The sequence below is a fragment of the Pezoporus flaviventris genome, unplaced genomic scaffold (genome assembly GCF_033815535.1).
Source record: "Pezoporus flaviventris isolate CSIRO_AGI_PZ_B2104156 unplaced genomic scaffold, CSIRO_AGI_Pfla_v1 ptg000059l, whole genome shotgun sequence".
NCBI classification, from domain to species: Eukaryota; Metazoa; Chordata; class Aves; order Psittaciformes; family Psittacidae; genus Pezoporus; species Pezoporus flaviventris.
In genome coordinates, this window is record NW_026892607.1 from 2,720,882 (window position 1) to 2,726,947 (window position 6,066).

The following is a 6,066-nucleotide window of genomic DNA, read 5'->3' on the forward strand; positions in this document are numbered from 1 at the left end:
GAAGACTGTTACAAGTTCTAATAGTCTTGATTCTCTGGAATGATGAACTCCTGGGAAAAGTGAGCTGAAGGTATGCATGCCCAGCAAACAGCCCTCCAGAAATGGGGACAAGAAGGTACTTTTTAGCAAAATGAGTCAGGCACAGTGACTCCTGGTTCACCAGGATGCTGCAGCACCTCATTGCATGGGAGTATATTATAAAAGCAAACAGTAAGATGCTATAGGGGATGTAGGTGGGTGGGTGGTATGAAAATGAGGAGCTCTTGTTACTTTCAGAAAGCCCAAAACTGGTAGTGAAAAGCCTCAAGGGCATTGGGGGTTTATTGTGTGAGTTAGTACCTCTCATCCTCCCTGTAGTAAAAACTATCTCTTCCCTGTTAATCTCTTTGAAATTATCATGCTTGTGGTTACATTTTTTCACTAAATATCTGACTTAATTTCTGTATTCCCAGTCCTGCTGGTTTCTGTCATGTCTTCATTAACAAGGAGGTTACTAAATGAAAAAGGGCAGTTTTAGGAAGGATAAACTGCAGAGGAAGATGTGCCTGCGCCTGCAAGGAGTTGATGGGGAGCTGTGAACATCCCGTGTCTGTAGGTGTGCTGAGGCTGCAGTGGTGGGCTGGAACCCCCCTGCTCCACAGAGCGAGCAGTAGAAGGTGAGCAGCTCTCATCTGTGCCCTCCCCAGGACATCGGGAACCAGAAGTAACTTCCATTATTATTTACTCCTCTGAATACCCTTGATCAGTGTTTGCAAATCAGATCACAAACGCCCAAATAGGGTTTCACTGGAATGCTGAATACAGAGCTGCTAAGCAATGCCTGAGCATGGTTCATGGCAAAGGAGAGCCGAGCCCTGGGAGGCTGAACGGCACCTTGAGGGTGGATGAAGCGAGTCCTGAGGGAGGACCAGAGGAGCTGTGGCTGCCCCATCCCTGGCAGTGTTCAAGGCCAGGTTGGACACAGGGGCTTGGAGCAAGCTGCTCCAGTGGAAGGTGTCCCTGCCCATGGCAGGGGTTGGAGCTGGGTGAGCTTTAAGCTCCCTTCAACCCAAACCAGGCTGGGATTCCATGACCATTTGTGAGCATGGCCCTTGACAGAGCTGCGATTTGAGGGGAGACCTGGTTTTGTGCTCGGTCTGCTGGTTCTCTCCAGAGCAGGACACTGCAGCTTGTGGTGGGGTTGTGGCACTGTGTGTAATGTGTTGGTGTCTGGTTTAGCTTTAATTCCTCCAAAATGTGGGTTACTGTTTGCAGCAGGTCAAAAAGTAAAAGCCCATCCATCGGAAGTCTCACAGATACACACATTTTGAAGTGTGCAGCCACGATGCTGTGCAATGAGCTCCAGGTCCTGGTGTGGGAACGGTTGGTCTTTGGCTGCTTGCAAAGGGGCACAAGTGTCTGGTTTCTATCAAAAGAATATTCACTATCACAGGAACAGCTTGTGTGTTTCTGTGTTCTCCAGCTGCTGCTCCCTGCAGATGTGGATTTCTTTTGTGCCATTTATATGGGGAAAGGACAGATGAAACTGCCAGAGCTGAATTCGCAATGAGCTGCTCAGTGATTTTGTTAACACACTCAGTGTGGGTCTGAAGCTGGCTCTGAGGTTGTCCTACCCAAGACTGGGGGCTTGGCCTCACATTGGACATGCCAGAAACTCATCTCTTTGTGGGGAGGGTTTGAAGTGAATGGCAGGAGAATGCAACATCTGATTATACATCTGAGCAGAAGGTAATCCTTTGGGATCTGCTCTAAACATCCATTCTTTCTATGACTTTCCTGGAGTCAGCCCAGCTGCCCCTTCCAGATCTATCATGTATTTCACATCTTGCATTCTTTCTGAACTTAAAAGGGCACGTTTCATCCTTTGATTAGATTTTGCAGCCATGGATTCGGACTGCATTACACTTCAAGGGGAATTTCTCTTTTCATGTTGAGGCCCAGATCACACTTGCATTGACTCAGGATTACATCTTGTTCCCTGGGAGATAATTGTCTCACACTAAGCCCAGGAGTGAGACTGATTAAACCATGTCTGTTGTGAGGGACCGCAGCCTCAGGTGGCTCAGCAGCACTCAGGGGCCAGGGATGTAATGTGGCACGGAGCTCTGCTCCTTGCCCTGTGAATGTGCTGTGCTGTGCTGTGAACCTGCATGGTGAGGGATGCTGGAGGCAAAATGGTCCTTGTCCTTACACCAGCAGGAACCTGCTGGGAAGAGAGGGTGCCTTGGGAATCAATGAGAGCAGAGCTGGCTTTTGATGCTGAAAGCTCTGCCAGTGCCTGCCCTGCCTCTTCTGTAGTACAGCAGCTTGACCAGGTCAGAATCCCAGCCTGGTTTGTGCTGGAAGGGACCTTAAAGCTCCTCCAGCTCCAACCCCTGCCATGGGCAGGGACCCCTTCCACTAGAGCAGCTTGCTCCAAGCCCCTGTGTCCAACTTGGCCTTGAACACTGCCAGGGATGGGGCAGCCACAGCTCCTCTGGGCACAGCTTCACCCGAGCACCACTGTCACGGAGGTGGTGCGTTTTGCACTGAAGGCAGATGTGGCCATGAGCCCCCTCTCCGCAGCCCGAAGGGGTATCTGGGGAAGGGAACATGTGGGTATCTCCATCCGGAATCCCCCATGAGGATGCCTGCAGCAGCCAGGACGCGCTGTGGGATGTGCTGAGCACTGGGGCACCAGGTGAGTGGTGCCATCCTCCATGAGGGGACCTTTTTTCTTGGGATCTTTGCTCCCCACCCCTGCAGCACTGAGCAGAGGAGATGCAGCTCCTGGCTGCTGGCTCCCAGCATCGCAAATGTCAGCGGGGGCAGGAGTCAGCACCTCCTGCTCTCTCCCAGTCTTGGGTTCCCCTGACTGGAGCTTGCTTTGGCATCTATCAGCTGCAGTCGCCGTTACAGCCCTATGATGAAGGGCTTTTCTGTTTCCCAGCCATAGCACAGCCAAGAGCGGGACCACATTAGTCAGAAGGGTTCTTAGAAACTCCCAGCTTTCACTTACAGGAAAGTTGCTGTAATTGAAATCCACTATTTGTCACAATTGCATAAACTTGTGTATGTAGGGGCTCTCAGGCGGGGCTGTGCATACTTTCCATCTCCTCTGCCCACTGTGCAGAGCTGCAGACGGGCCCTTTCTGTCACCCCTGACCATGAACACAAATACGAAGGTGTTTCATCTTACCCACTGCTGTAGGTCTGTGCTGGAGAATGAACTGGGAATGGCAGCTCAGCATCCTGCATATTTGGGGATTTAGCAGACTCAAAGGCAGTGATCCATCAAAGCAGATGCACTATCGTATTGATACAGACTCCTAACCATCACAAGCAAGTGCTTGTGAAACACTGAAATGAGTTTGAGCCTGACAAAGGGCTTCATAATTTTTTATCTGCTGTTGTGTGCAGGAGCTGACAGACAAATGCAATTTGTGTTCCTCCCTTCTGTCGTCTTCCATTAGGAAAATATTGATTCTCCCATGTCTTGCTAAGAAGCCCAGTGGTGTAGGATGGAGACAGAGCTCCTCTGGGTACCCTGTGCTAGCGCCTCAGCACCCTCACAAGGAAGAGCTTCTGCCTAAGAGCTCATCTCAGTCTCCCCTTTGGCAGGTTAAAGCCATTCATTTCCCTTGGCCCGTCCCTACAGGCCCTTGCCCAAAGCCCCTCTCCAGGTTTCTTGGAGCCCCTTTAGGCACTGGAGCTGCTCTCAGGTCTCCCCTTCAGGAGCCTTCTCTTCTCCAGGCTGCCCCAGCCCAGCTCTCTCAGCCTGGCTCCAGAGCAGAGCTGCTCCAGCCCTCGCAGCATCTCCATGGCCTCCTCTGGCCTCACTCCAGCACCTCCACGTCCCTCTTGTGCTGCTGCCCTGGAGGTGGATCAGGGCTGCAAGGGGGTTCCTTTGAGTGCAGCAGAGAGGGAGAATCCCTTCCCTTGACTTGCTGCTCATGCTCCTGTGGAAGAGATGCAGGAACTCAGGTTGTAGGTGATGTTGGAAACTTCACGTTGCAATTTTAATTACTGAAGGCCAGCTAAGAGGAGGCAGAGGCATGAAGTCACTGTTTACCAGCTTATTATGGAGTCCCTTTGTTAGCGTAAGAACTGACACATAACCACCGGAATGGTTATATGAGGTGCTTTATTGAGGCAGCGGGAACCAGGGGTACGCACCCAAATCTGGTTCCGATTCCCGTCACATCGCGTTCGCAATTTATACACTAAAAATTTCGTAACTAATACATATTCAACACAGATTACATCATTTACTAATACATATGCATCAAAGATTGCTACATCAATCTATTACGACATCAGCCTCCTTTGCGCTTGCGCAGCCCCCTCTGGTGGTCACCCTGATGAAGTAAGGAGTCTTCCTCAGATGAAGTAAGAAGTCTTCCTCAGGTTGTCCTCTTCACCTTTTCTGTACTTGGCTAGGTCCCAATCGTCTTGTGGACGTTAGCATTCTCTTATCTTCACCAGGATGTTTCTGGTATGCCCTTTTTGGCTATCTTAAACTTAGGTTCTGCTTGGGTAGAGTTTTACAATACATACACCCATACTCCCCTCACCATATGCAGTTATGTTAGCTCTTGCTACCAAGACTACCATTGTATCATGTAGTTACAGAGTAACTATGATACAAAATGGCAAAGTTACAACGTCTTCTAATATACAAAGCCTCACTATTGATTTATAAATTTCTCAAATATAATCATTTTACTATTTTATATGATTATTTTATTGTAAAAACTTCACCCTCTCTAACACCTTATTCAATGCAGAAATATAATGGATGCATTACTAATGGGAACTGCTCTGTGAAAACCAGCATTTGTGGCATATCCATGTGTCCTGTTCTGTGCCTTCCACTTTGTGAGAGTATTTGGGGTCTAATAATTTATTATTATGTTTATCTTGTTTATATTCTCTATCTCCTTAAATTACTTAAATTGCTCTCAGACACTAGGCAATTCAGCAGAAAGTAGCAGGGTCAGGTATTGTGGCAACGTGGAGCTGCATTTTCTGCACTTTGACTCTGGAAAATTTGCTTGTGCAAATTTGCTTGTGCAATCCAAACATGGATTTATGCTCATGTTCTTCACATCTGTCACCACAGGATTAACTTCCCCTGCCCCAAGTCTCTGTTCCCACCCGCACGTATCCCGGTTCAGCCTGTGTGACCTCGCTGCACCCCCGGAGTGTGTCAGGCTGAAGCCGTCTGGCGCAGAGCCCGTTCACTCCCCGGGATCCCCGGTGGGGTCAGCGGCCCTGTAATGTGTGGGGTTTGTTCATCAAGGAGTTTGGGGGGAGGGAGGCTCTCTGTGGCTGTCGTTATGTGAAACAATTCTCCTTTTGACTCTGTAACTGTGGTACTCTGTAAGTACAGGGGGGGAGGCCAGTTGTATTGCTACACAGGATTGTGAGAGAGAAAAGCGGGCTGGGTGGCTCGAAGTGGTGTCTTGTTGCAACGCTTGAGGGGAGGGGGCTGCGGCGGTGAGGGGGCTGCGGCGGTGAGGAGGCTGGCGGTGAGGGGGCAGGCGGTGAGGGGGCAGGCGGTGAGGGGGCTGGCGGTGAGGGGGCAGGCGGTGAGGGGGCAGGCGGTGAGGGGGCTGGCGGTGAGGAGGCTGGCGGTGGGCGCTTCTCGAAACTTCCCGAAACTTCTCGGCAATGAGACGCCCCTGCAACAAAGGGAACCAATGGGGAAGAGCCACGTCAACATCCGAGTGAGGAGGCGCGACAGGATTGGCTGGGGCCTTGAACCAGAGAAGATAAAGGACCGCCTCCCAGGGACCCCCTGTGCGCGTCTTGGGCGGAGCGGAGTAGTACCGGGGCACCCAGCGCTGTTTTATCTGCTATCGCTTACTCAGTTTAATAAAATCTATACTTTAAACCGACATTGGCTACAGTATTGATAACAGGCCCCCATCCCCGTGCGCAGAGCCCCAGCAGCCGGGCAGCCTCTTCCCGCCGGAGCCCTCTGCCGCGCTGCCCGCCCTCCCCGGGGCCGTGCTGCGGTGCTGCGGTGCCCCCCGGCGGGCGGGCGGGACCGCACCGGAAGGCGCTCCCCTCCCGGCGGCGCGG